Source organism: Manihot esculenta, chromosome 14 (genome assembly GCF_001659605.2).
Source record: "Manihot esculenta cultivar AM560-2 chromosome 14, M.esculenta_v8, whole genome shotgun sequence".
Classification (NCBI taxonomy): Eukaryota; Viridiplantae; Streptophyta; class Magnoliopsida; order Malpighiales; family Euphorbiaceae; genus Manihot; species Manihot esculenta.
Window position 1 is genome coordinate 4,689,222 of NC_035174.2, and position 6,632 is coordinate 4,695,853.

Consider the following 6,632-nt stretch of genomic DNA (forward strand, 5'->3'; position numbering starts at 1 on the left):
AAGTGAAAACCTTGAAAGATTTAGAGGAAAGGCGTTGAAAAAGGGTGAGGGGCGGCGGAGACTCACCTTGGCCGAAAATGGGGAAAAAGCTCGCCCGTTTTCGGCTAAGGGACCCTTTTATAGTGGCTGGCCAGACCACGTTCGGGGGCCGAATGTGCCTCCGCATGCATGCCATGTTCGGCGGCGGAACTTGGGGTTCGGCGGCCGAACCTGGACTTCCCTCACTTATGCTTTCGGGGGCCTAAAGCACACCCGCAACGCATGCATGTTCGGCGGCCGAACTTGGGGTTCGGCGGCCGAACCTGAGTTTTCCTCCAAAGCTATTTTCATGCAAAAACTCATTTTCTTTCATACTCAAAACATAAAACACATTAAAACATTTCATAAAAACATGGTTTTACCCTACTAGAGGCTTCCGACATCCGAGATTCCACCGGACGGTAGGAATTCCGATACCGGAGTCTAGCCGGGTATTACATTAAAAAAATAAACAGGAGAGCTATTGTATAATTTTTTATTTTTTTAGAGAAGAAAGAAGATGAGCAGAAGAATAGGCCACTCTACATGTGGAGACATTGATAGGGATTTATGAGAGCATTTGGTGGCAGGATGATTAGAAGAGGAGTGAATAAAGTTGGGCTTTTTGCCAAATTAGAGTTGGGAGAAGAATTATTTTTGCCAAATTAGAGTATCTGGCGCCTATTTGACAAGCGTCAGAGCCTGGCGCCATTCTAAATGGCGCCGGCCTTTTTTTTTTTTTAAGAATGGCCTGGTGCCACTCTTAAGTGGTGCCAGGCCATTATTTATTTTTTTATTTTTTATTTATTAAAATATTATAATTATATTAATTAATTAATATATGAGTGTATAAATATTTAAAATTATAAAAATTAAATTTATTTTTATTGGACTGCTATTATGACTAATATTTTGGAGAGTTATGAAATATATTATTATATGATTTGATAACCGTCGGACTTCTCTCACACTAGGGGAGGCTAAACTTGAAGAAGTGAAATAGGCCTAAGGTCTCAGAAACCCACTTCATTTAGCCGGTCCAGCATCTTCGGTCTTGACCCAGATAGACATGGGGCAGATCGGGCTGCTCGCGAGTCCGGATTCAGCACGAGAAGTCCAGCCCAGTGATGTGACTTGAAGAATGACAGAAAGCCCAGTCAATTCGCAGTTCTGTCCGCATGCGCACCGAAGGAATTAAATGGCCGCCTGATGTGAAGAGGGGTCATGCGCTTCCGTGCATACGAACTTGGATGACAGAAACAAGTGGTATTGTAGCAGAGAGGCCGTTAGACATCACTAATAAACAAAGGACAAAGAATAAAACAAAGGACAAAGAATAAAGGGGCGAAAACACTTTCCTCTCCGTCTAAACTTATACGACTAATATAAATCCCGTTATTTTAGATTTCAGAATATCATAATTAAATATATAAAATATTAATGGTACTATTTAATTACAGTATTATTATATTAATTTATTAAAATATAATATAAAAATTTATTATAATAAAAAATATAATATAAATAAAATTATTAAATTAACATTATATAAAAATAATCCATTAATTAATTAATATAATTATAATATTTTAATAATTAAAAAAATTAAATTATGGTTTGACCACTTACAAATAAATAATAAAATAAAAAAATAAAAAATAAAAAAAATAAATAATGGCCAGCATTATTTAGAGTTGCACTGTATCTTTATTTTTTTTAGTTATTAATATATTATAATAAAATATTTATATTATATTAATTTAATAATATTATTTATATTATATTTTTATAATAATAAATATTTTTTATAATTTTAATATATTAATATTTAATAAATTTTATTATTAATTTTTAAATAAAAAATTACTGTAATATATAATTTTATAATTATAAAATTAATATTATACTGTGATTAGATATATAAAAATAATTCAATTATAATTAAATATATAAAAATAATTTAATAATGTTGTATATATATTTATTTAATGATAAATTTTTTTATTATTTTAATAAATTAATATAGTAATATTATTGTTAAATAATATTAATAATTTTTTAATCACATAATAATATTATTTTATAATTTTATAAATTACTAAAATTTTATTAAAAAATAAATAAAAAATAAAAATTAAATAATGGTCCGATGCCACTTAGAGTGGCGTCAGACCATTCTTATAAATAAATAAATAATGGCTGGTGCCATTCTAAATGATGCTAGACTCTGGCGCCTGTCAAATAGGTGTCAGACTCCCTTTTCGGCTGCCACATGACAATTCAATCCAAAATCTATAAATAATTTTTCTCCAACCTTAAATACACAAATAATTTTTCTCTTATTTCTAATCCGGCAAAAAGTTCAATTTCCATCACCTTCCAATGTACCAAACAAAAGTATACCACTCTTAATTTCCATCACCGCGACATACACATGTGATACGTACTTCGGACAAGGGATGAGGCAGAGTACAAACAAAATAATTATATGCATTTGCCTAAATGAGTTGGTTTCCTTGAAGATCTTCTTAGAAGCTTTCTTCGTTGTGTTCCTTGGTATTCTTTCTATGCTAAAATATCGATTTCATATATTTACTGCTCTTGAGTCTTGACTACCGTTTTGACGAGAGCCACCTTAATCAGAATCCAACAAAGGGTTGGCCATCTCTATGTAGACTAGATTGTTTAGGTCGGCCTGGATTTTAACAGCTTAGTCTTTTTATGAAGCGGATTTATCTGATGGATTGGGCCATAAGGACCTTATTTTGGGGAGAAAAAAAAAGGAAAGCTTTTCCCAGTCTTATTATTATTCTTAGCACTGGCCTATCAGTTTAAAAATAGTAAGTTTAAGAAAACCGATGTGTATGAATACTTTTTCCCCCTTTTTTACGGTGCCAAAAATTTAAATTTTGGCTCAATTTACAAATCTTTTAACTTAAGATCAACTTAGTTGAATTTTTTTCAAAACAAATAAAATAATTTTTTCAATTTTTCATAATAGAATATTATTTTATATTTTAATTTCTAAAAACTGTAAAAATATTAAAAATGTAAAATACATATTATAATAATTAAATTGTAAAATATTAAAAATATTTATCATTATATAACTAAAAACTATTAAAGTACAAACTATTATAATTAGAAAAACTTCTGCCCATTTTTTAAAATTAATATTAAAAAATAATTTTAATTATGAACTATATATTAATACTTTATAATTAAAATAAGTTAAAAATAATGATAAATTTTAATGTTCTAAAACACTTAAATTTTCAGTTTGATTATACTTAAAACATGCTAATTTATTTGAGTTTTGATATCTTAGTAGAATCATTAACGATGGATAGGAGAATAAAAAAAGAAAAATTATATTTTAATTCTATATTATAAAATTTTAAAAATGGTGAATATAACTAAATTTACAAGAAAATAAGCATGTAGAATTATATTTGAATTCTAACTTTGAGACGTACTGTGTTATAAATATTATAGATTACATTATGAACGTAACGTATTTGATGCGAAAAATTAGAGTTTAGTTTCAAATTTGATATGTGATAAAAAAAAATTTATATATGCCAATATATATTAGACTCGATTGTTTTAGAAAAAAACATTCCATATAGATTAAATTAAAATTTTTAATATTATATAAAGATGATATTTTGATAACAAAATTATATTTTGTTCTTAATTAATTTGAGAAAGCTGAAAATACTATTCTTATTGACTGTGAGATCTAATTGATTTTTTTTATTTTTTATTTTCTTTTAATATTTATATTATTTCTGTAACTAGTATTTATTATTTTATTAAATTATTATAATAAAAATTTTATTATATAATTATTAAAATAATATATTATTATATAGATTAATTAAATTCATAATTGTTTAATTTAACGTAAAATATGTGGTGAATTTAATTGTATAAAACTTTCAGAATAATTATTTAACTTAAATGAATCAAACATTTCCCATTTATTTAGTTAAAATCAGATCATTTTAATTATTAATACAATAATTAAATTATTTTTAAAAATATCTCGCACGGTTCTTCCAAAATTAAAGTTAGTTAACTAGAAACTCTTAGTTAGTTTTAGAATCAAAATTAAAGTTAGTTAACTAAAATCTCTCAGTTAGTTTAAAAATTAAGGAATGATAGAGAATGTAAAATACTTTTAATATCATATTATTTTTATATATATGATCGACCAATAAAATTAAAATTAAAATTTAATTTTTTAATTAATTTCATTCTATATTAATTTTTTCTTTTAAATTTAATTAATATGTTTATTTAATTTATTTTTTCATTAAATTAATGTTTATTCTATTATATTTAAAATCTCTCATTTTTATTCTTATTTTATTTTTATTTATTCAATAAAATGACTTCCCAGTCTGCTTATGTGAAAGCAACTTGGATCACCATTATCGTAATTTATTTTATTTTAAAAGAATAAAAAATTATTTTTAATAATTTTGACACTTAACAAATAATTATTTTTTTTATAAAAAATAAGCCCATGTTTATTTGAAACAAAAACCTACGGAAATTAAATACTCAATTTTGAATAAAATTAGATATCACGAAAAAAAGGTTTCTTCCCAATATTATTGATCATACAGTGGATTGAAAAAAAGAGCTTCAACCATATCCATATTCTGACTTGTTATGTATTATACAATACATATCTATTGAATTACTTGCTTGACCCTGCGTTCAGACAATTGCAATGTATCATTAAACCTCACAGTACAACATTCATGCAAAGACAACATAGGCGTAGACTAGACACTCCATAATTGAACTAGAAACTTATAATATGCTTGGGTTGAACGAAGCATAGGCGCAAATGCTGGGATTTTTTTCAAACTTAGCCATGTCTTCGTTGCACAATCCAATCCATGCTTCTATTCCCTCACCATCCTTTGTATCTATCAACACAACAACGTCATTAACAGGTTCCCCAGGGCTTACTCAGATTGGCTTTCCCCATCCAAAATCAGTCTCATATTGTGGTTGTCTGCACCAACTACTTATCAACACTTTCTTTTTCTTGCCAGATAAGCTTTCGTCTCTTGCATATCTCAGAAAATGTTCTATCCACCATCTGCATGGAGCTTCCTCAGATATTCGTTGTTCATAGTTCTTATTGACTCGTGGATTTTTCCAGCTAAACCATTGTAGTCTAAGCCAAGGACATTCTCAGAATCTACTATTACACACTGAGACATGTTTCCAATAGATTTTTTGGGCAATGGAGGATCCATTCTTCTTCGTAAATCTATAGGAATTACTAGTTCATATGCTTCTTCAGTTGCAGTCAACAAAGCCCCCCAGATAAGTGCAGCCAAAGCCTCCACGCGTGTTGGGCGATCCAAACACGGTCCATTACCTACTTCTTCTCTCAGAACAGCTATCTTAGAACTATGAAACAAGAATCTTTTCGTCGAAGATTTGGATAACGCTTCCACATTCACCATGTTATGCAATGCGAGGCTTTCTACGTCCTGCGGAGGGAAGAGAGAGGGGCGATCAAAGATCACACCATCAATGTCGCCATTGGTACCACGGGCGACTGCAGCCCAGCTAGAGAGAAAGGACCCCACTGCTGATGAATCTGCAACTGCATGCTTAATACAAACAGTCACCGCAATTCCACCGCAATCAAAGTCCGTCACTTGGATTGCTAGAATTACCTGAGAACTTATATCCGATGATACTTCATGTGTGTTGCATGGTAGCAGCTTTTCCAGCATATGTATGTCCGGTTCTTGAAGTATCATGGACATATCTCCATCTACATGAGCTTCAATATACAAAGCACCTTCATCGTTGCAGTCAATAGAAAAGCTATCTTTAATTCGTCCGGCCAAATGATAGAAATGGGTTAATGTCTTTGAGAGGGATGTCTTCAGGTGATGAGACTTTATGGAAGAATTTTCACTGGTTGCTGAATAAAAGAAAATCATGGGAACGTAAATTGGGGGAACTAATTGATAAAGTAGAGAGAGGGTATAGGTCCGTAGGCGCTGTGGGGTTGAAGAAGAGGGTTTGATAATTTGTTTTGAAATGATTTGAGCTTCCATTTCTGCAGTTTCTTACTTTGAAAATAAGCTGTATATATTCGTGTAGCAAAGTTTGTTTCATTGGAAATTGTGAGAGGTTTAATTAGGGGAGGTAAGTTGAGAATCAGTTACAGTTCAGTACCAATTCAAAACATTTCAATAGCCAAATGTTGAATGACAATAATGGCAGCATTAATAGTGTAACGATGAAGGATTTTCTTCGGATTTCTATAAATCCCATTTGCATATTTTGTTTTTTGGATTCACAATCCTTTTTGAAATATAAGTTTAAGGCAATTGCAATCTAAAATCCTTTAGATTGAAAAGGTAAAATTCTTGCTCGGAAATCACATAAACAAGAGGATATATCCCAATCCCACCACCATTTTAAAAAGGTGGCGACCTATAATTTAGGACATATAAAAAAAGTAAGTCTATATTTATAGCTTGATATAATAATTTATATTACAATAAATAGATATATGAAGTGAACTTTTTTTATTTTACACTTTTCGTTCATAATTTTAATTTTTAAAA

The 6,632-nt window shown here is 29.5% G+C and overlaps 1 pseudogene; it reads right to left on the reverse strand.

The window, feature by feature from the left end:
- Window positions 1-4,842: 4,842 nt before the first annotated feature.
- LOC110599833 lies at window positions 4,843-6,116 on the reverse strand (annotated as a pseudogene).
- Window positions 6,117-6,632: the final 516 nt, after the last annotated feature.